The following is a 25559-nucleotide window of genomic DNA, read 5'->3' as shown; positions in this document are numbered from 1 at the left end:
AAAAAAAAATACCCATCAAAGTTCTCAAACACCCAACAATTCTTCAATTTACTATGAAAATGCACATTGAATCTGCATAATATCAAAAACCATCCAATACTTATTTACTAATGATATGTAATTCACAAATTAAAATCAATTAATTAAAACAATATGAAAAATTTAGGCCACAAACTCTCAATGAATACCTAAACATAACTACTAATTTGGTAGCAAATGAAACAGAACTTTAGACAATGCATTGCAGTTGAGGAAAGATCTCATGAATGAGCTTTCCCGCCATAAACTTGTAAGTCTCTTGCGTGAGATGAAGTCCATCCCAGCTGATAAATTTGTTTGATTCAGCATAAACCGGAACATCTGGACCTCCACACATTCTTGTCATATCAAAATTTAGTCACCCCCAGTTCCACAACAAGCTTTTTGGGCAGTCGTCGCATTAAATCCTATAATTAACGATATTAAAAGAAAATATCATGGTTAATTAATCCTTTTATGCAGTTGGAACACTCTGTGTGTTTATGTTTGTGGGAGGTTGAGAAGAGATATGGAGCATTCTGGAAAAGCCATTTGAAGGAGTTATAGTAATCGCCATATACAATGATTGCATTCGGATGCTCTTGCTTCAATTCTTCGATGCCTTTCATTAGATGGTCGGTGTGATATATCGAAAAGTCGTTCAATAATTTGAGACAATGATGCTCATCGTAAGCTGATGAGTCGTTGGTTTTGAATCCGGTGAGATAAATTGGAAAACAACCTATTGGGAAGTTACCGGAGACAATTACTCGGATTGCACCATGATGGATAACTTTCTGAAACCAACAACAACAGAATTAGATTAGAAGCAACAAGTAATTAGTTTACTAAAAATTAAAGCATAAAGTTGAAAACATACTCTAATAGCATCCTTTATAGCATGGACAACATTGGGCACAATGGTCTTAACCTCCTCAATAGATTTGGCTTGAAACAATGCATAATCATTGTTGATTCCAAATATCTGCACGGGCTAGAGCCAAGGACCATTCCTGCAAGACAAGAGAAGTGATGATCGGCGTGGTGCCGGCCTGGTGCATTCCGACAGTTAAGTTAGTACTTGACGATTGAATATCCGATTATGGATCAAAAATGTAATTTATGGCGTACCTTAAAACATCAATTAGCCCCTTTCTTTATAGGGCTTAGGTCAGGATATAACGTAGACTTTCCGTCGTCTTAATCCTTATTGTAATCTGTAGAGCCTATCTCAATCTTATGAGATAGTTCGTTAATTTAACAACCTTCCCCTATCCGTGAGTATTTAAATTATATATCCATCAGTTGCCCCCCGTTTCGGAGGATTACTTGTGAAACCACTGGAACGTTAATTCTCAAATATTACACAATAATAGATATTTAGAATTGTAGAGTCCTTCACCCCGTATTTTTACAATAAGTTGGTTTGATTATTAGATAGTAAAGCCTTGTCCATTAGCCTGAGTCATATTGCCACTTCGCGAACACAGTCGGCAGCACCCCCAGGAATTTTTTTTTTTTTTTAGGACGGTAGATGTCTTTGAAATATTTGTTGTAGTGCTACATTGGCAGCTAGTATATATGGCAAGTTGCCATGTTCGTAACCTACCTTTCGGCACATAGGCAACTCATGTGGGGCTGCCAGTGTGGTTGTCCTATTCGAGGATTGACTCATAATCCTATTTTCTGACTGACATGTCATCTGCGATTCCACCTTGTAGAAGTAAATTCCTATGCAAAATAGTCTGCTGGGAGTCCCTCACGAAGCAGATTTCTATTAGAACTCCACCATAAATCTCTTCCTTATCTGTTTACGTTATTTTTCTATAAATCGAAGGCCTACTTTGACGGCTTCGAATATTTTCGGAGTCGTGCTGCTTCTGAATTTTCAGACCAAGACTTCACTGTCATTCAACTGGATGAAGCGTGTGACTCCAAGTAGGATAAATGTGTAGCTATTCATTTATTTGCTCCCATTTTTCTCTTTGTGGTTGAGACTTCTCTTTCTTTGCAATTAGTTTCCATTTATATGTGTAGGGTTGACGAGTAGGATGGACAGTTACGTTTTGCCATTGGGATTGTCGCATTATGTTATTTTATACTTTAGTTTATTGACATCTTTAGTCGGCTCATCCTTTTAATAGGGAAGTAGATTAATACGAGTTTTACTCATCTCACCCTTGAACAAGAGAAATAGATTATTACAAGCTTCATCCAGCTCACCTTATAACAAGGGAAGTAGATTACTATGAGCTTCACCCAGCTCACCATTTAACAAGGGAAGTAGATTAGTATGAGCTCCACCCAGCTCACACTTTAACAAGGGAAGTAGATTAGTATGAACTCCACCCAGCTCACCCTTTAACAAGAGAAGTAGATTACTATGAGATTCACCCAGCTCATCCATTTAACATGAATATCTTAACATATCAAAATGATAATGAATTATTTGAAACAATTAATCCAAGTAGGGAATACTTTATTAAAACTAAAGTTGATAACAAAAAAAAGTGCTCCTTTAATTTGTAATAAAGGACTTGAAATGTCATAGCTAAGTGTATTTAACAATTTTAATCAAAATTTAGATTAATTTCTTATAAACAAAAAATAGTTCCCAAAGGGCCAAAAGGAACCTACGAACCAGAATTAGCTAAATTCACATAGGGTGTTGAGTTTCCAACCTTCCATCTTTTAGTTTTACTACTTATTGCAAGACAGTAGATACAAAAACCCAAAAGTGCAAGTACCTTGAATTTGAGTTAAAATTGGATATTCAGTCATGCTTTAGCACAGAAATCATACCTCAGCACTTCCGCGAAGAAGTCTTGCCCTCGAGAAAAATAGCAATAACTTAAAATATTCACTATCACAGGTTCAGGCATGTATTAGTATCATCTAGAGCCAAGTTTGTAGTGGCACTGCACATGTGTATATATAATGTTGCTGTCTGTAAATTTTCGCTACTCTAGTAACACATGTCCATTGAAGAATTAAAAGTTGCTTCTGTCTTGTCAATATGAAGACTGAAGTAAAATATCTGATTTCTATCGGTTCAACTCCACTCCATGCGGAATAAAAGAAAAGGATGATGTTGAGCTTTTGGGCCGGATCTTCAATGAAGTTTCAGTACGATTCAAACAGCTTTCGGTTCAGAGATTGCTGGAACTTGGATCTTGGATCACTACTGCCATTTTGTTCATGTTGTTTGACTCCAAAAATTAGTTTGATCAAAATGCATGGTTGACCATAACATATTAGAAGCCATTGTAGCAAAGATAGAACTGTTATCAAACGTGCAAGTTTTAAAAACTTTTCGAGGGATTTTAATACATAGATCTTGATTCATCACATAGAGACAAGTTTTATGCAAAAATAAAATGTGATGTATCATTCAATTAAAGATTGAATACTTACATCAAGGTTTGAGTAAACCTTAGATCTCTCCTCTAAAGTGAATGTTCTCACTTATTATAGATCCCTTTTGCTTGACACCTTTTCCATGGACCTCCATTTAAAGTAATGGTCTTGCTTTTAGGAATCACTCATAAGCCTCCATGAATGACCTTAGAAAACTAGGCTTGTGGGAGCCTCCATTAGATGAGAATACTAACCCTAATTTTCTAGAAAGAGAAAATATATTCCTTTTTCCTTCTACTAAAAATCACTTCTAAAATATACATAAACTATGTATATTTATAGGCAATATAAAGATAAAGAAAAAGAAACAACAATTCCTTCTTAATCTCTAATTCATATGTCTCAAATCTAATAGGATTCCAATATTAAGTTGGGTTATGAGTGAGAATCCTTTGGGCTTATTATTTTATTGGCTACAATGAATTAATAATTGGCCCAGTCCATGGACCCAATTCAATTAATTCATAAATTAATTTCTACTCCGCTAAAAGAAATTAATTGAATTCCAATTAAATAATAAATAACCTCTAAATCAATGTTGCACTTTGACCCCTCTATGCATAATTAGTTGTCGGATAATTAAAGTCATCAATCCGACTACTTAATTAATATATTTATTTTGGTACCATTGATTATTACTGATTCGATCACAATAAAACATTTGTTTGACAAAAAATAATAATTTAAATAAATAAATAAATATATAATAAATCATTTTGTCTAAAAACATACGAAGGCCTTCGAATTTACTTTGTGATCAACCATAATCAATACAAAATAAATACAAATAGCAATGATACAAATATTGAAAATATAACCCTCTAACTATTAATTACATAACTACCCAAAGTGTCGGTCTAAGGATCCCGAAGAATTCATCGAACAAATCAAAGTAATTATTAATTAATAAAAGAATCTATACTTTTCTCATGCTTAAGAGTCAAATACCATGACGGTGATAGGGAGCAATTGCATACGACGGCTTTCGCAATATATCTCAACCTAACGCGGATCCAGTTCAAGTCTTAATTAATTATGAGTCCATCCATAATTACCGACTATGAACAATTTATGATTACTATTTATATCATGTATTGATCGCCATCACATACATATATAAATATCTCTTGTAATCAAGTGAATACTATCAATTCTATAATGAATCGAAAAATAATACATTGAATTCACCTATTATATAAAGCATAAATATTTCAGAAACGTCAGGAACTTATGTCACTTTAATCTAAATGGGAATTTGCTATGCCAGGGCATATAAATCCCAACAGCTCCCACTTGCCCTCATAGCCAATTCATATTGCATCTAACTCCAATGTTATCTAGGTGAAGATCAATACTATTGATCATAACACCTTTGTTAATGGATCAACAAAGTTGTGTTCCAACGCAATGTTATAGCCACGAGTACATTTTCTTGCCAGACAATATCATGTTGGACATGATACTTTGCTCTCGATATACCTTGTTCCTCTATGTAACCTTGGGTCATTGGTTTGGACTACTTCTGCACTATTGTCACAATATAGTTCGATAGGCAGGCTAGTATGCTCCACAACCTCTAAATCAGTGAGATCAAACCAAAAGGCTTCATTTGCTGCCATTAAGGCTGCAATGGACTCCACCTTCAGGTTTGAGTTAGCAGTTGAAATCTGCTTAACAATCTACCAACTGATTTCCCTTTCATTGAGATACACTAAGTCATGAACCTCATAGTATCTACTTCTGATTGAAAATCAGAACTAGCATACCTGACTGGAACCACATCATCACATCCATAAATGAGTATGAGATCATTGGTTCTCCTAAGGTACTTTATGATATTTTTCACAACAGACCAGTTATCAAGTCCGAGTTCGGACTGATATCTACTGATTATCCCTACCATATAGCGGATGTCTTGTTTGGTATAGACCATGGCATATATGAGACTCCCATATACCGAAGCATATTGTTCTAGTCTCATTTGCTCAATCTCCTCTGATAGTCTTGAAAAACTACTTACTAGAGAGAGCAATCCGTGTCAATCAAGTAAGAACTCATTCTTTGAGTTTTGCATACCAAACCTGGTTAAAACTTTATCAATGTAGGATTATTAAGATAAGCCTATTTTCCTTTTAACCTGATCTTGCATAAGCTTGATCCTAGGAATATAGCTTACATCTTTAAAATCCTTCATTTCAAAATAATTGAATAACTACATCTTTACTGATGACAAAACTTTCCATATCATACTAAATGAGTAGGATGTCATCAATATATATAGAATTAGAAAAAAAAATGACATTCCCTTGTACACTCATGATTATTCACTAAGAAATCTTCTGGTACCTTTTAGTAGATTAACTTGCCTTCCATAGGTATCACCCTACTAGAAACTTCTACAAGATCCCAGATTTAATTAGAACGCATAGATTCCAACTCTGATTTCATAGCAACTTGCCAAAATGATCTATATCCATATCGGTTCACGTTTCCGTGTAGCTTACTGGGTCCAACTCATGTTTAACAGGGATGTCCATAAAGATCTCACCTAAAAACATGACTCTGTCGGATTGGATGATAATCCTCCCACTACAATAATGTACCGATACAAGAATCTGTGTATTAGATGATGCTGATGCATCAATAGGGAATTCATATATTATTCTCAATCTCTATAATAAGTGTGTTCACATGTGGTACATCTGGTACTCATACCATATTCTCTAACATTGTAATGACCCGGTCATTTTTCTTCCTTTTCTTTTTCTCAGATTTTAACGGATATTTTTTTTCCGTTGTCTTTTCCTTTTTGGGTTCGGTTTTTCATCATTTGATGTCGTCTCGAGTGCTCTGAAATAATTTCCGAGACTCTTTTTCTTGGATTGACAACTTCTTTTGGGGATTGTGTCATTTCCATATTTTATTTTTCCGAACACTATTCACATTTTGTCTTTTTCTCGTTTATCCTTTTTCCTTGTACAACCTCACTTTTTGTGCTAGGATTTGATTTCGGCTTTGCATGCATTCATGATATTTGATTTCCATGATAGTGTTATTTTTACTTTTCTAGAAAAGCATGTTGATTGCTTACTTCTTTCATAAATGGGCATTAATGCATATTTTAGTGTAATTATTCTTAACATGTGGGGTTTTAGTGTAATTAAATAAAGTAATTATTTTTCATCTTGGGGACCATTTTGCAATTAAATTTGGAGGATATTTTTAAAAAGGACCTTTTTGCAATTTTTGAAAAGTGTGACAAGTGTCACACTCTCATTGGTCCACTTGTTGACATTTGTGTGGAAACACTTTAATGCATTGGATGATGACATTTGAAGGGTGAAGATTCACACACTTGTTGGCCTAGAATTGGTGCACTTGTTGGCTTGGATGGTTGACAAGTGTAGGTGTGGGATTAAGCCTAGGAAGGAGCCATGGATTGGTGACAAGTGTAGGTTCACAATTTAGTCTTGCAAATATCTTTGGGCCACTTTGGGATTATAATTTTAAAGGAGGGTTTTTGTGCAATTGACCATAGATGTGTGTGTTGACCATGGTGTAAGAGTACATAGTGAGTGGAGGATTTCTATTTCCTTCACTCACACTTAACCACATTATTTCATTCTCTTCCTTACAAGAAAACCCTAGCCTTCATGGATGGAGCTTGAAGCCTTAGGCATTGACCTTGATCTTTAAGGCCCTTCCACTTACTTTAGACCATAAAGTTTGGAATACTTTTTGTTCCCCTCATCCTCCTCTTCAAAACCTTGAAGGATCTAGCCTAACTCCTAGTTTTGCTTTGGTATCTAGAGATTCAATTCTCTAGTGATGTATTAATCTATTATTTTGAATTATTTTTATGTCATTATTGAGTGTTTTCCATATATGGAAGAGAAGGACTTGTATTTTGCCCTTAAATTGTTTTAACTTGAAATTAATCTTGTCAAATTAAATATAGAATATGAAAATATACTCAATTAGCTTTCATTTAGTTTTGGTTTCATGTAATTTGGATTTAAAATAAATTAGTTATGAATTTTTGAAGTTCCAAGCTAGTTGCTGGAAATTTGAAGCTTTTCCTTTTTGGTCTGGAAATGAATTTTTATATGGAGCTGTGGTGCTTCAATTGCCTTGAAATTTTTGCTGGAACTTCCCCCATGGGTTTTACACTACTCAGAATTTTTTCACGATTTTAGAGCATTTCTAATTTTTTTAAAAAAATCGAAATTATCTGCTGTCCATGTTTTTATTGCAGCTGGAAAACATATTTTTAGATGATTTATTTCACTAACCTTTTGACATTGGATCATGGCTTAAATTTTTAGTTTTACACTCTCATATATTTACTTCCAAAATAAATTAGGTTTGCCCAATTTGGATGTCAAATGAATTTTTTATGAATTTTCAAAATTGGAAGCTACAGGCTGAAAATGTGTTTTCTGGGCAGAATTTGTTTCAAAGTTGTGGGTCAAAACTGTTTCAATTGGGAAAATATTTTGTTAAACTAAATTGATATTATCAAATTACAGTGTTTAAGCTTTCATTGGGCTTTGGATTCATTCAATTTGGGTTAGAATTGAATTTTTTATGAATTTTACAAGTTGAAGGTAGCAAGCTGAAAAATCTATTTTGTGGACCAAAAATTTGGGGCGATTTCATTTCGGTGGTAATTGGGATTTTCATTCCAATTGAGGTAAGGAATGTTTTAGGATTATTTGTGTGTTGTATTGTGTGTTTGTCATGATTATATAATATCTATGTATGCCTTATATCAAATCTAGAAAGTTAATAATTTTTATTTCTTTGTATAAGATTTAAAAATTTGATTTGAATTGTAACATGATAGGAAATTATGTTTAGATATGTTGGTTAACATATATTAAATTTGGATCATTTGATTAAGAATTACAACTTTTTTTTTAATATTTATCTTTAGTGAAAGTTTAATTCACATGGTTGTATCAAGCATTAAATCAAGTTGTAATGTGGTATTTAAATAGGCCTTGGCATGTTCTCTAACATAGATTAAATTGAGGGTATTTGGAATTATTTAAAAATCTAGAGGAAATTAATTAATTAGCTTAATTAATTTTGTTTTAAGTGTTTTAATCACTTAACTTGTCATTTGATGTTATATATATGATGACCATGATATGTCTTTCAATATATATTAAATTGAGGTTATTTGGATTAACTTGGACTTTAGAGAATTTAATTATTTATATTTAATTAAATTCTACTTTATTACTCCATGAATTTAATTGCATTTTGGAAGTTGTTTCTATATTTAAATCATGGATTTGGATTTGATGTATGTTCATTTGATTACTTTTGAGCATTGGATAATATAGTTGTTACTTTTATATTCATGAGAATATGTTTTCCCTTATTGAATATATTGTTGCTATGTGTAAGGAATTGCACACTTTATATTTGATATCTTACATACCACAGTAGTTGTGAATTTTGAGCATGTATTGTATAAGTTTCTAAAATTTGGATTGTGCTTGGTAAATAGTTGATATCTTGTATATACATGTTGATATATATACGTTGTTGCACAATTTGTTGATTTTGGAAATTTGGGGATGTCGTTGTTTGGCTACGGCTAGGACTTGGTTCTAGTACGGGGGATTGTCCCTCTATATAGTCTAGTGCGCACATAGGGAGGTTACCCATGGGCTAGTAACCCTAAAGTAACTATGTTATCGGTCTGATCCGGCGTGACGTCCGAGTATCCACTTTGTTTGATTTCGTATTTCATTTCAAGTTGATAACTAGATGATATCGTAACTTGTTGTTCCTTATTTGATTTCCTATTTTGAGCTTAAGATGTAGCTTTGTGAAAGCATGCTTCATGCGTTGTATTAGAAGTTCCATTATTAGTTAAATTGCATCGATATCATAATTTGTGTTTTGATGTTCAAATGTAGTTTAGGAATGACCTTATAGATTCATTTCGAACATAAACGTTAGGTGGCATGACCCACACTTGTTGTTTTCGTATTTTGGATTTCAAGTTGAAGACTTTGAGAATCTATATCTTGTTGCCTTGTATAACATGTTTCCATGTTATTTGAATTGCATGAACAATGTGATTATGATATAAATGATCTAGGTAACTTAGGATGCTCCCTGGGTCTCATCTTGACATAGACGTTAGGTGGCATGAGCCCCTTTAACATGTTTCACCATAAGGTGATAAAATTGTAAAATGCTAGGTCGATGCATGCTCATCTCCTACGAGTAGCTTTATATTACTCACCCCTACGATACTGGGGCATATTTCAGGTACAGGACTCAGGATTTAAAGATTCCATTGCTCCTTGGATGGCTTACAGTTTCTAAGTTTCTGTTTTATGCAAGTGTTAGCATAAGATGCCTCTTTGTAGCCCTATTTGTTTAAACTTGTATTCGTTGATTCGTATATGTAAATTGTACGTAAGTGCACTCTTTTTAATGTATTTAACATGTATGAGATGAGGCCGGAGGCAATGACATGTATCTCGTTTTCTATACACTTTTGTTTTCAAAGTTTATTATGAAAATATTGGAAAATGTTAAGTCATTACTTCATAACTTTCGCATCGGGTGTTGGAATTTCATATATTTTCCGCCCGGACTTAGAATCAGATGATTCTTGAGTCTAATTTTATTCATTTTTCGTTATCCTTCCAATGGTGTGCACGGTGGCACCCTTTTCAGTGAGAAATGACCATTTTGCCCTTAGTTCATCTCTTTTCGGGTTAGACATTCTTGCTTCATTTGCTTGGCTCATTTGAGTTCCGTGGCTTCATAGAGAGTCATTTTGGGGCTTACTTTTGAAGATCTAATTACAATGGTGTTAATAACGAAGACCATTGGATAATGTATAAAAATCCCCGCTCCCACTCAATTTTTAATCATTCATAATTAGGGTTTTCATTTTATTCATTTATATGATATAATGCATGCAAAACGTCTTGATTTTAATCCAATTAAATTTAGAAAATATTTGGACTTTAAATGATTCACTAATATTTAATTTGAAGCACACTTTTTAAATAGTTTACAAAAATAATTTTTCGTTTCCCAATAAGTGCCCTCAAATTAATTAGTAATCAAATCCAATTAATTTTCATAATTTAATTAATATAAATCAAGTCATTTAATTAAATATCATGGATCCAATGCATGATTAATAATTAAAAAACAATTATCTAGTCCATGCATCACATACATCCATGAATCACAGATAAAGCAAATAAAAATGGCCAATGGAATCAGTTTTTAACATTTAAATGCTCTAATTATTGCGCGAGGGTCCACCGAAACGTTCTACGCACTTGCAGGAGTCAAAACACTGTCAAACGCACCCTTCACTTGCCCCCATGCGCCTACACGCGCTCAACAAGTGTTTTCACGCGCGTCCACGCACGGGCAGTATGCACCAGCGCGTGGCACGCGCTGCCACGCGCCTGGTGCGCTGGAAGTGACTGGCGCGTGTGTGCCTCATGCGCCAGCTGGTTGATTGGTGCATTATTGTACCGCGTCTGCACCTCACTTGATCCCTCCCTCTGATCTAATGTAATCCAAGGGGTCTTGTTGCGATTGCATAGAGTCCTACTGTTGATGAGCCACACGAGATTGGACGGCCACCCTTCTGGCGCTGCTTGCCGCCGGTAGTCTTCCGGTCGCCGAAAAACTGCCGCAATATCCAGAAAAATATTTAAAAAAAAATTCCAAAAATTAAATTTAAGCCCGAAAAATTCCAGAAAAATTCCGAAAAAATTCCAGAAAATTCTTGAAGCCTAATTTAACCCTTTTGGACCTTCGTAAAGCTTCATAGCATCCTTTGATAAAGATTACATGGCCTTTAAAGAAATTTACAATTTGAAATACAATGATAAAAATTAAATTACATTATTGAACTTTCAAACGGATAAGTCAAAGCTTTAATTACATTCATCTAAAGATAAAATTATATTCCAATAACCTATAAGTTTCATCCATGGCCCAAACATTCATCATCATCCATTCACAATTATACATATATCATTATGTATCAATATATTAAATCATACATCAACATACATCAATATATATATAATTTGGATCCATGATGATGATTTTCATAAAATCATGATCTCTAGTAATGAATCAAATCGTGCTCTGATACCACTATTATCAAACGTGCAAGTTTTAAAAACTTTTCGAGGGATTTTAATACATAGATCTTGATTCATCACCCAGAGACAAGTTTCATGCAAAAATAAAATATGATATATCATTTAATTAAAAGATTGAATACTTACATCAAGGTTTGAGTAAACCTTAGATCTCTCATCTAAAGTGAATGTTCTCACTTATTGTAGATCCCTTTTGCTTGACACCTTTTCCATGGATCTCCGTCTAAAGTAATAGTCTTGCCTTTAGGAATCACTCATAAGCCTCCATGAATGACCTTGGAAAATTAGGCTTGTGGGAGCCTCCATTAGATGAGAACACTAACCCTAATTTTCTAAAGAGAGAAAATATATTCCTTTTTTCTTCTACTAAAAATCACTCCTAAAATATACATAGACCATGTATATTTATAGGCAACATAAAGATAAAGAAAAAGAAACAACAATTCCTTCTCAATCTCTAATTCATATGTCTCAAATCTAATAGGATTCCAATATGAAGTTGGGCTATAAGTGAGAATCCTTTGGGCTTATTATTTTATTGGCTACAATGAATTAATAATTGGCCCGGTCCATGGACCCAATTCAATTAATTTATAAATTAATTTCTACTCCACTAAAAGAAATTAATTGAACTCCAATTAAATAATAAATAACCTCTAAGTCAATGTTGCACTTTGACCCCTCTATACATAATTAGTTGTCGGATAAATAAAGCCATCAATCCGACTACTTAATTAATATATTTATTTTGGTACCATTGATTATTACTGGTTCGATCATAATAAAACATTTGTTTGACAAAAAATAATAATTTAAATAAATAAATATATAATAAATCATTTTGTCTAAAAACATACGAAGGCCTTCGAATTTACTTTGTGATCAACCATAATCAATATAAAATAAATACAAGTAACAATGATGCAAATATTAAAAATATAACCCTCTAACTATTAATTACATAACTACCAAAGTGTTGGTCTAAGGATCCCGAAGAATCCGCCGAACAAATCAAAGTAATTATTAATTAATAAAAGAATCTATACTTTTCTCATGCTTAAGAGTCAAATGTCATGACGGTAATAGGGAGCAATTGCATACTGTAACACCCCCACATTTTCCACGCATAAGTTGATCAGGCTTATACATGAAAAACGAGGGATATCAAAAACAATTGGCAATATACAAGCATGGAATACAAAATGATGATAATAAAAGAATTTAGACAGGAAAGGAACACTAAATAATACAACATCCATCCATCCTTTATTTAAATACAGTACTCCATTACAACTTGAAAATCCTATGTCAAGGATCCCTAAATATAAACCTGAGAGTTCAACGTCAAAAGTAAATAAAAACTGAAACTGAAGTAATACATAAAACTTCTACCCTGAACTGGATCGTAAGAGTGGATGAGTTCAGATGGTGGTCCCTCACCGCTAACCTCAACCTCGGAACGGGTACTGACCGTATCCTGAAATAACAACAATGGTGGGTCAATCCCACGAGCAAGTCCTCTCTACTATGACCCAAATCAAAGAATCAGATAAATTAATCATTTATATCCGGATGAGTACTATATCTGTATACATCCTAAGGGAACCATCCAATGTACAACATGACCTCAACCAGAATAGACGGTGATCACTTAGACTCACACTAGGTGGTTAAGTGTCGCCTTTCCCTACCCGGGAAATCAGCTATTATACATGGTGCACGATACTGACAACACAGACTATAACGAACTACACAGTGATAACACCTCTCAAAGTACTGATGAATATACTAAGCATACAAATTAGGCAACACATGCCAATAATATTACTAAATATACTGAGCATGTCCATTAGGCAACACATGCCAATAATATTAAACCACATACCCCGACAGCCACACATCTGTCTATAGCAACGAATGCATAAGGTATAAATGAGTCTAAACTTATTAGCCAGCTCACATGGTTTTATATGGCAACACATCCATATAATATAAATGCGACATAATTTGAACAGTCCATTTATTATTTGAAATGCACACAGCATAATAATCATGGTTGATATATGGTTAACAGTATAAATATCCCATAATATATAATGGATAATTTATATGACGATAACCGTGACATTATTATATTTGAACAGTAATAATGAATACCATAAAATAATAACACCATCTATGGTAATGTTGATAAATAAATCACATTCATATCCGTACGGTAAACGGGCCAATTAAGGTTTAGAAATATTAATCGGCCATAATAATACTTAACGGGTATTAAAATAATAATTTCGTGGCCCGTTAAACCCGTAAATACCAACGCAGTACCTAAAAATCCAAGTTTAAGGTTCTGGAATTTACAAAACAGGCCTTAGGGGTATTCTGGTAATTTCCAGCAGCTGTAGAGACCCCACACGCGCCCTCACGCGCCCCCCAGAGCCTCCCCACGCGCAGCCCAACCTTCCCCACTCTCCCACGCGCCTCCACGCGCGTCTGGCATCAGCCACGCGCGCCGCACGTGCTCCCATGCGCGTCTGGAGAGTTCCACGCGTGTGCACGCGCTCCCACGCGCGCGTTGATGGCTTCCTGCTGACGTGTCGTCCTCCGGTTGGTTGGCTGCATCAGCTTTCCTACATGCGCGCCACACAGGATCAATCCACCTACCTTCCCTCCATCCAACGCTCACGGATCCGGGTGTACCGCGGTAACATGGACCGCGGTGCACCGGATCAATCGCTGCTGTTTAATGGTCCAGATGCGCGCGCATACCCTCCTATGGTGCGCTGCATCACACCGGATCACTCCGGTCATCTCCCCCATTGCCGGCGACCGGAAAACTCGCCGGAAGGTCGCCGGAAATTGCAGAAAAGCCCCGAAAAAATCTAGAAAATTCTAGAAAAATCCCTAAAGCTTTATTTAATTATTTTCGGCCATTATTAATTTCATAGGATATTAAATAAATATATACCATCCTATATAATTAAAATTTCATTAATTTAATAAGATAAAATTTATAATTTAATAATCTACTAACCTTGGCTCTATGCATACAAATAAACTAAACAATTAATTTATTAATTCAAAGGGGAAAAGTAGATAATAACTTGCCTTATGGATTTAAAATAAATCCGCCGGTTGCGCGTAGTCGGGTAAAATCGCCTACACCGGTCTAAGCTTCTTTCTCTCTCTCTTTTCCTTTCACTCCTATAAAATAGCTCTCTGTAATTTTTAAGCTTTCTAACTTAAGTGAGTTGCCTTAAGGGTAAGATGGCTAACCAATATATATATACAACTTATATAATATATATAATACAAATATCTAATTTATATTAACTTCTCACCCATTCCTCACATCCCTACCTATAACATTTAAGCCAAGCAAGCCAAGTCAAGCAAAATGTCCTAAGGTTCAACTATGGGAATGAAATCCTATCCTAAGATTTAATTTTTCATCATTACATTGATTTAATACTATTATTATGATTATAATTATAATAATAATAATTATTATTATTATTATTTTTATTATTATTATTATTATATAATACAAATTAAATACTTTAATTTAAATAATATTAATTAATCTAAAACCTAACCAATATATGTCTAAACTAATCATTAGAATATAAAGAACAAAAAAATCAATATTACATGCACAAATAAATAAAATTAATTAAATAATTTAACATATATAATTAAAAGGTGAATAAATCTACACATTAAAGAATTAACCTAACACAAAAATTAATTTAAATAAACTCTTTAAAATTACGGGGTATTACATTTTCCCCCCCTAATAAAGGAATTTCGTCCCCGAAATTCACTACATACCTGTATTAAAAAGCTCTGGATACTTGGCTCGGATAATATCTTCCCGTTCCCAAGTAGACTCTGTAGCACTATGATGACTCCACTGTACACGTACTAATGGAATAGTCTTCGTGCGCAGTATCTGATTCCTACGATCGAGAATACAGTAAGGTTGTTCCAAATAGGTTGCATCGGGTTGCAACTCAATTTCACCCACATCAATGTGTTGATATCGATCTTCTTCCCGTAGAAATTTTCGCAGCATAGATATATGAAAAACATTATGTACCCTATGAAGATTATCTGGTAGAGCCAGACGATAAGCTATTGCCCCAATCCGATCTGTAATCATGAAAGGACCCACAAAACGAGGCGATAACTTACCCTTTGACCCAAACCGGATTACTCCCTTCAGGGGAGAAACCTTAAGCAAAACTTGATCACCAACCTTAAACTCCAAAACACGAGTTCGACGGTTAGCATAACTTTTCTGTCTGCTTTGAGCTGTACGCATCCAATCCCTAATGATAGCGATCTTTTCTGACGTGTCCTTAATAAATTCAGGACCCAGAAAGCTGTTCTCACCAACTCCAAGCCAACAGACAGGAGACCTACACGGTCTATCGTACAAAGCCTCAAATGGTGCCATACCAATAGTTTTCTGATAACTATTGTTATAAGCAAACTCTGAAAGCGGTAAATATTCCTCCCAATTGCCCTTAAAATCAAGAACACGCCCGCAACATGTCTTCTAAAATCTGATTAACTCGCTCAGTCTATCCATCTGTTTGAGGATGATAAGCAGTGCTAAGATAAAGTTCTGTACCCAAAGCCTGTTGAAAGCTCCTCCAAAATCCTGATACAAACTTCGGATCTCTATCTGATACGATGGACAATGGTACGCCATGAAGTTTCACCATTTCTGCAATATACAGCTTAGCATACTGTTCTGACGTAAAGTTTGACCGAACAGGCAGAAAGTGAGCGGACTTGGTCAATCTATCAACAATGACCCAAATAGAGTTGTGATTATGCTGTGAAGTAGGTAATCCCTCTATGAAGTCCATGGAAATACTCTCCCATTTCCACTCTGGTATGGGAAGTGGCTGTAACGATCCTGGCGGTCTCTGATGATCAATCTTAATCATCTGACAGGTGCTACATTTAGAGACAAAGATAGCTATATCTCTTTTCATGCCGGCCCACCAAAACTGGCGTTTCATGTCCTGATATATCTTGTCTCCCCCTGGATGTACAGAGAACTGAGAAGTGTGTGTCTCTCTCATCACAACATTTCTCAAATTGTCAGCTGAAGGCACAATTAAACGTCCCTTGTACCTCAATCCTCCATCAGTCCCTATAGAATAAAAAGGAACATCTCCGGAGGCTAACTCCGAAACCCGATCAATACACTGTTGATCTGAGAGTTGCGCTTGAATGACCTGATGAATGATAGAAGGAGTTACTACCACACATGCCATAAAAGCGTCTACTAACTCATCAACAGTCTTCAAAGCATCCCGCTCTGTTGCAAACAAAGCTGAAAGGCTGACATAGGGTCGACGGCTGAGTGCGTCTGCTACAACATTCGCTTTCCCTGGATGATACTGAATAGAGAAGTGATAGTCTTTCACGAACTCCAACCATCTGCGCTGTCTCATATTCAGTTCCCTCTGTGTGAACAAATACTGTAGACTTTTATGATCGCTAAACAATCGAAAAGTCTCCCCCAAAAGATAATGTCTCCAAATACGCAAGGCAAAAACCACTGCTGCGAACTCTAGATCGTGAGTCGGGTAATTAAGCTCATGAGGCTTAAGCTTCCTAGACCCATAAGAAACTGGTCGCTCTTCTTGCATCAACACATAACCCAAACCCTTCAGAGAAGCGTCGGTAAATACTAAATACTCGATTCCACTCTGAGGTGTGGCTAAGACAGGTACAGAAGTTAACTTACTCTTCAATTCAGCAAAAGCAGTCTGACAAGAATCATCCCATATAAATGGTACATTCTTCTTAGTCAGATGAGTAAGTGGACCCGCAATTTTGGAAAATCCCTGGATGAACCTGCGATAATACCCCGCCAATCCCAGAAAACTGCGAATCTCTGTCGGTGAGGTAGGCTGTCCCCACTCCATAACGGCCGCAACCTTGGCTGGATCTACTGCTAACCTTCTTCTGACACTACATGACCCAGAAATTTGACCTCTTTTTGCCAAAATTCACACTTCTCAAACTTCGCAAACAACTGATGTTCTCGAAGTGTCTGCAATACTGTGCGTAAATGTCTGGCATGGTCCTTCTCCGACTTAGAGTAAACCAGAATATCATCAATGAAAACAATGACAACCTGATCTAAGTACTCTCTGAATACTCTATTCATCAAGTCCATAAAGACAGCTGGAGCGTTCGTTAAACCGAAAGGCATAACACGAAACTCATAAGATCCGTACCTTGTGAGAAATGCTGTCTTTGGAACATCTTGTTCTCTGACTCGTAGCTGATGATAACCAGACCTCAAATCGATCTTTGAGAAGTAAGTAGCTCCCTTCAACTGATCAAACAGGTTATCAATTCTGGGCAACGGGTACTTGTTGTGAATAGTGACCTTGTTCAGTTCTCTGTAATCAATACAAAGACGAAGAGATCCATCATTCTTCTTGACAAACAGTACTGGTGCTCCCCATGGTGAAGTACTCCTTCGAATAAATCCCTGGCTGAGCAACTGCTGAATTTGATCTTTCAACTCTCGCATCTCCACTGGTGCCATTCTGTACGGCGCCTTAGCAATAGGCGTAGTGCCTGGAGCTAAATTAATGACGAAGTCTATCTCTCGACTCGGTGGCAAGCCTGGAATCTCCTGGAAGACATCCTGGAATTCCTGTACTACCGGAATACTGTCAAGAGATACCGCAGTCGCTTCCTGTGAGTCCTCCTCAAGAACGAATAAATAAGTGCTAGGCCCTCTATCAGGTTGTGGTACAACAAGAAGATACATCTCCTGTCCTGGTATAGCAAATACAATAGACTTTTCGTCACAGTTAACCTGAGCATGGTACTGAGATAACCAGTCCATCCCAAGTATAACATCATACGAATGCATATCTAACACTAACAAATTTGCAAGAAATCGAAGCCGGCCCATATCTATAAGGATATCACCGCTACACTCTCGTAAAATTGCGCCAACTCCCAATGGTGTATAAATATTAAGAGGTTGGTCACATAACTGAGTCGTCATACCAGATAAGATAACAAAAGATCTAGACACAAAAGAATGTGATGCACCAGTGTCAAACAGTATACGAGCAGTTCTACCATGTATAGAAAACATACCCTCAATAGCCTGAGGAGCCTGCGCATTATGTGGCATGAAGTTATAAACTCTGCCGTGATGCAACTGCTGTGGAGGTTGTCCTGGAGGAAATGGTGGTGCTGGAAGTGCCGGAAAATTCTGAACTTGCCCATGTGGCATCGGTGGGGCCGGTAGAGCTAATGGCTGATTAGGTCTCGGCTGCCCATACTGTCCCTACTTAGCTTTGGGACACATCTTGGCCGGATGCCCAATCTCTCTACAGTGATAACAACGTCCCGTAAAAGGACCTGCCTGCCTTTTCTGTTGATTTCCCGACCACTGTTCCTGTCCGGTCTGAGGTACCCCACCTTGTCTACCCTGATTAGGGACTCCATCCCTCTGCACATCTGGGTTTCCTTTGTTTTTCTTCCAAGGTTGATGTCCTTGAAATCTGCCCCTATCATTGGACTTTGTACCACTGCTGCTTCCTTTCTCCACTGTCTGGTAGTCTCGGTTAGCCCGCTTATCTCCCTTGGACTTCCGGTAATCACTCCTCATCTGGCAGTGCTGTAAGGCGGCATTAACCACCTGGATATAAGTAGTATATGCAGGACTACCTATGATCACCACTTTAATCGGCCATATCAACCGTTTCACAAAGCGGTCTCTCTTCTTTTCTTCCGTATTGACCTCCTCTGGTGCAAATAATGACAAATTAATGAACTTCTGTTCATACTCAGCCACAGTCATATCCTCCTGTTGCAGATCTAGAAATTCAGTCTTCATCGCTGATCTTACTGACATAGGAAAATACTTGTCGTCAAAGCGAGTTTGAAATTCAGCATAAGTCAATCTGGTCCTCTCTTCGACAGTAGTAATAGACTCCCACCACTGCAATGCATTGCCTATCAGTATAAATGTAGCTAGCATCTGTTTCTGCACTTCGGTACAGATTACCATCCGAAGATGACGCTCGCTCTCCTGTTTCCACTGATATGCTAACAAGACATCTGTGGACCCCGCAAATGTCGGTGGATTCCCTCTGATAAACGAGTGACGAGTTTTGTCCCATGACATTGGCTGTGCCACTGGTTCAGGAACAGGTACTATCGGAGGAGGTTGCTGGTTTCGTAGAGCAGATGCTACTCCTGCTGCTACAGCTCGTGCAATAATATCAGCAACTTGAGGGGAAAATTCCTGATTCTCATTTTGAGTTGGGGAAATACTGCGATGACGGTTCGCATTCCTTGTCCCATGCCGAGACATCCTTCTTTTGAATTCAAAAAAAAAAAAAAAATCTAACGTCAGTACATTATAATGGACCGACTAAAAGAATACAAAGAACCCTAATACTTAGGCTCTAATTATCAGAATATACAACGCGGAAGTATAGTAATCATAGATCCCTAAGACACTCGAACCTGGAATGCTCTGATGCCAACTGTAACACCCCCACATTTTCCACGCATAAGTTGATCAGGCTTATACATGAAAAACGAGGGATATCAAAAACAATTGGCAATATACAAGCATGGAATACAAAATGATGATAATAAAAGAATTTAGACAGGAAAGGAACACTAAATAATACAACATCCATCCATCCTTTATTTAAATACAGTACTCCATTACAACTTGGAAATCCTATGTCAAGGATCCCTAAATATAAACCTGAGAGTTCAACGTCAAAAGTAAATAAAAACTGAAACTGAAGTAATACATAAAACTTCTACCCTGAACTGGATCGTAAGAGTGGATGAGTTTGGATGGTGGTCCCTCACCGCTAACCTCAACCTTGGAACGGGTACTGACCGTATCCTGAAATAACAACAATGGTAGGTCAACCCCACGAGCAAGTCCTCTCTACTATGACCCAAATCAGAGAATCAGATAAATTAATCATTTATATCCAGATGAGTACTATATCTGTATACATCCTAAGGGAACCATCCAATATACAACATGACCTCAACCAGAATAGACGGTGATCACTTAGACTCACACTAGGTGGTTAAGTGTCGCCTTTCCTTACCCGGGAAATCAGCTATTATACATGGTGCACGATACTGACAACACAGACTATAACGAACTACACAGTAATAACACCTCTCAAAGTACTGATGAATATACTGAGCATACAAATTAGGCAACACATGCCAATAATATTACTAAATATACTGAGCATGTCCATTAGGCAACACATGCCAATAATATTAAACCACATACCCCGACAGCCACACATCTGTCTATAGCAACGAATGCATAAGGTATAAATGAGTCTAAACTTATTAGCCAGCTCACATGGTTCTATATGGCAACACATCCATATAATATAAATGCGACATAATTTGAACAGTCCATTTATTCTCTGAAATGCACACAGCATAATAATCATGGTTGATATATGGTTAACAGTATAAATATCCCATAATATATAATGGATAATTTATATGACGATAACCGTGATATTATTATATTTGAACAGTAATAATGAATACCATAAAATAATAACACCATCTATGGTAATGTTGATAAATAAATCACATTCATATCCGTACGGTAAACGGGCCAATTAAGGTTTAGAAATATTAATCGGCCATAATAATACTTAACGGGTATTAAAATAATAATTTCGTGGCCCGTTAAACCCGTAAATACCAACGCAGTACCTAAAAATCCAAGTTTAAGGTTCTGGAATTTACAAAACAGGCCTTAGGGGTATTCTGGTAATTTCCAGCAGCTGTAGAGACCCCACACGCGCCCTCACGCGCCCCCCAGAGCCTCCCCACGCGTAGCCCAACCTTCCCCACTCTCCCACGCGCCTCCACGCGCGTCTGGCATCAGCCACGCGCGCGCACGCGCTCCCACGCGCGTCTAGAGAGTTCCACGCGCGCGCACGCACTCCCACGCGCGCGTTGATGGCTTCCTGCTGACGTGGCGTCCTCCGGTTGGTTGGCTGCATCAGCTTTCCTACATGCGCGCCACACAGGATCAATCCACCTACCTTCCCTCCATCCAACGCTCACGGATCCGGGTGTACCGCGGTAACATGGACCGCGGTGCACCGGATCAATCGCTGCTGTTTAATGGTCCAGATGCGCGCGCATACCCTCCTATGGTGCGCCGCATCACTCCGGTCATCTCCCCCATTGCCGGCGACCGAAAAACTCGTCGGAAGGTCGCCGGAAATTACAGAAAAGCCCCGGAAAAATCTAGAAAATTCTAGAAAAATCCCTAAAGCTTTATTTAATTATTTTCGGCCATTATTAATTTCATAGGATATTAAATAAATATATACCATCCTATATAATTAAAATTTCATTAATTTAATAAGATAAAATTTATAATTTAATAATCTACTAACCTTGGCTCTATGCATACAAATAAACTAAACAATTAATTTATTAATTCAAAGGGGAAAAGTAGATAATAACTTGCCTTATGGATTTAAAATAAATCCGCCGGTTGCGCGTAGTCGGGTAAAATCGCCTACACCGGTCCAAGCTTTTTTCTCTCTCTCTTTTCCTTTCACTCCTATAAAATAGCTCTCTGTAATTTTTAAGCTTTCTAACTTAAGTGAGTTGCCTTAAGGGTAAGATGGCTAACCAATATATATATACAACTTATATAATATATATAGTACAAATATCTAATTTATATTAACTTCTCACCCATTCCTCACATCCCTACCTATAACATTTAAGCCAAGCAAGCCAAGTCAAGCAAAATGTCCTAAGGTTCAACTATGGGAATGAAATCCTATCCTAAGATTTAATTTTTCATCATTACATTGATTTAATACTATTATTATGATTATAATTATAATAATTATTATTTTTATTTTTATTATTATTATTATTATATAATACAAATTAAATACTTTAATTTAAATAATATTAATTAATAAACTAATCATTAGAATATAAAGAACAAAAAAATCAATATTACATGCTCAAATAAATAAAATTAATTAAATAATTTAACATATATAATTAAAAGGTGAATAAATCTACACATTAAAGAATTAACCTAACACAAAAATTAATTTAAATAAACTCTTTAAAATTACGGGGTATTACACATACGACGGCTCTCGTAATATATCTCAACCTAACGCGGATCCAGTTCAAGTCTTAATTAATTATGAGTCCATTCATAATTACCGACTATGAATAATTTATGATTACTATTTATATTCATGTATTGATCGCCATTACATACATATATAAATATCTCTTGTAATCAAGTGAACACTATCAATTCTATAATGAATCGAAAGATAATACATTGAATTCACCTATTATATAAAGCATAAATATTTCAGAAACGTCAGGAACTTATGTCACTTTAATCCAAATAATTTGCTATGCCAGGGCATATAAATCCCAACAAGAACATCATGAAAAATACGGAGAAACAAACATAACTTGTAATTTATTGAATGTTCTGACAATGGAACCACTTTGCAAGTACAATATATGTGACAATGACATATGAAAATAATATGTTGTAAGACAATTTATTAGCTTCGGCCTTTAGATTATTAATCAATTCAATTGGCAAGTCATTAACTATTTTGTTGTATTAATCAGTAAATTATGGGATGTTGATTTATCAACCTTGTTCACAGAGAAAATAAAAAAAAAAAACTAATTATGAAGTTTAATGGGAGTTTTGTACAAATGAAAAAATAAATAATGACTTTTTGCTTAAAGAATAAAAATTATAGATAGTTCTATTGCAATTTCAAGGAAGGTAGTGAATTGACACTAATCTGATTAGTGGACCAAGTCGTGACTGAATCAAGTTTTGGTTAGTCGATCACCATATATAAATAATACATGGATCAATGAAATAGAAAAAATAAAATAAAAATTAGAGGATTCCCTGTTAATGATTGTTGAACGAAATGAACTTGACTCCGGGCGGATTTTTGGGAGGACGACTATCATCAAACATCATGTTCCCATAGACGGCGCCAACTGTTGATTCCAAAAATCTACACTAGCCAGAGTCGAGGGCCATTCTTGCAAGACAAGAGAAGTGATGTCTGGCGTGGTGCCGACCAGGTGCACTCGGAAGGTCAAGTTAGTACTTGACGATTGAATATCCGATAAAGGATTAAATATGGAATTTATGGCGTACCTTAAAACGTCTATTAGCCCCTTTCTTTATTGGGCTTAGGTCAGGATACAACGTAAACTTTCCGTCGTTTTAATCCTTATCGTAATCTGTAGGCTTAATCATTATCGTAATCTGTAAGCTTAATCCTTATTGTAATCTGTAGAGCCTATCTCAATTTTATGAGATAGTGCGTTAATTTATCAACCTTCCCTTATCTGCGGGTATTTAAATTATACATCTATCAATTATAATCATTCCCTTCTATCTCAACCTTCCCCTATCCGCGGGTATTTAAATTATACATCCTCAATTATAATTATTCCCTCTTATCTCTCCAACCATTAACAGATTTCAGCTTTTCAACTCATTCTGTTAAATATAAACAAAGTAAATAAAACATTTAAGTAAATAATCACTTAATTTCAATAATTCTAAAAACCATTTGAATTAGTTTAGATGAATCATAAATCTATGTTATTGTGACATGTGGATTTGAAATGTGTAGACATCCAATCAAGTTGAACATTGAGAGAACTCAAGTTGAACATCGAGAGAACTGGGAGCGACAGGTGATGAGATGTTGTTAGCTGCCAGTTCTAGTGTTGATAAAGCAGTAGAGCCAGCAACTGCAAAGTGCACTCCATGTCTAAACCCCGCTTCAATATTCTTGTACGGATTCAAAAACGGAAGTCCAGATGCCAATGCTGTCAAAGTATGAATATAAAATGCAGTTCAGTAATTTAAGTATATTAAAAACAATTCAACACTCAAAAAAACAAAAACAAATTGAACTATTTACATAACTGATATATATATATATATATATATATATATATATATATATATATATATAAAGGTATATAGTGGCAAATTAATATTTATGTACCAATGAATATGTAAAGTAATAGTACTACATATTTGAGGTTTGTCAATACATCTTTTAGGTTCCAATTTCTATATTCCAATACTAATAAATCATAATTTCAAAAATTTAGCCTTCGTATATCTGAAAACAAGCACAATTATTAGTTTTATTTCTTAATTTTTTCCCTTTAATTTTTGAAATATATATATATATATATATATATATATATATATATATATATATATATATATATATATATATAAAGCACCAAATCGAGCAATAACAAGAAGAAGAAAAGGCATGGTAGTATAAATAAAGGTACTAACTATGACACTGATTAGTAATATAGAATCTAATACATATTAATGAATACAAATAAAGTTATCAGATTATATAGAAGTCGACGTGTGTGTGTGTGTGTATATATATAGTAAATGAAAGTTGACGTATATTTTGAATATTAGTGACACTAGCTATTTTATTCAAATGAAAAAGACTACAAAAGAAATAAACAATAAATTGAAGTTATACTAATTATAATATAGATGATAAAGAAGAGAAAATCAATGTGATATATATCAAAGTAGTCAATCATGAGAAGTCCATTTGAGCATCGACTAGTGGCATTGTTGAAGAAATGCTGACCATATAAAAGCCTACCAAAAGGCAAAGCAGCTTCAGTTAGAGTCTCACGAATCAAATTTCCGATATCGGATATGGAGTCTCCGAGTTGATAGATCTCATCAAACTTGAAAATCTTCAAGGGATGAGCATTGCATGATTGAGGAAGATGAAGAACAGAGAAAAAACTCACGAGTGTCACAAAAACACAAAAAAACATACTATTGGTATTAATGGCCAT

The 25559-nt window shown here is 35.7% G+C and overlaps 1 pseudogene; it reads right to left on the bottom strand.

Moving 5' to 3' along the window:
* Positions 1–229: 229 nt before the first annotated feature.
* Positions 230–25559, bottom strand: LOC132295955 (acetylajmalan esterase-like; annotated as a pseudogene).

The sequence above is a fragment of the Cornus florida genome, unplaced genomic scaffold (assembly GCF_030987335.1).
Source record: "Cornus florida cultivar Cherokee Brave unplaced genomic scaffold, ASM3098733v1 CherokeeBrave_3.0.0_Hap2_Chr02, whole genome shotgun sequence".
Classification (NCBI taxonomy): Eukaryota; Viridiplantae; Streptophyta; class Magnoliopsida; order Cornales; family Cornaceae; genus Cornus; species Cornus florida.
The sequence above is the reverse complement of the archived record's forward strand: the minus strand, read 5'-3'. Positions and strand labels throughout refer to the sequence as shown.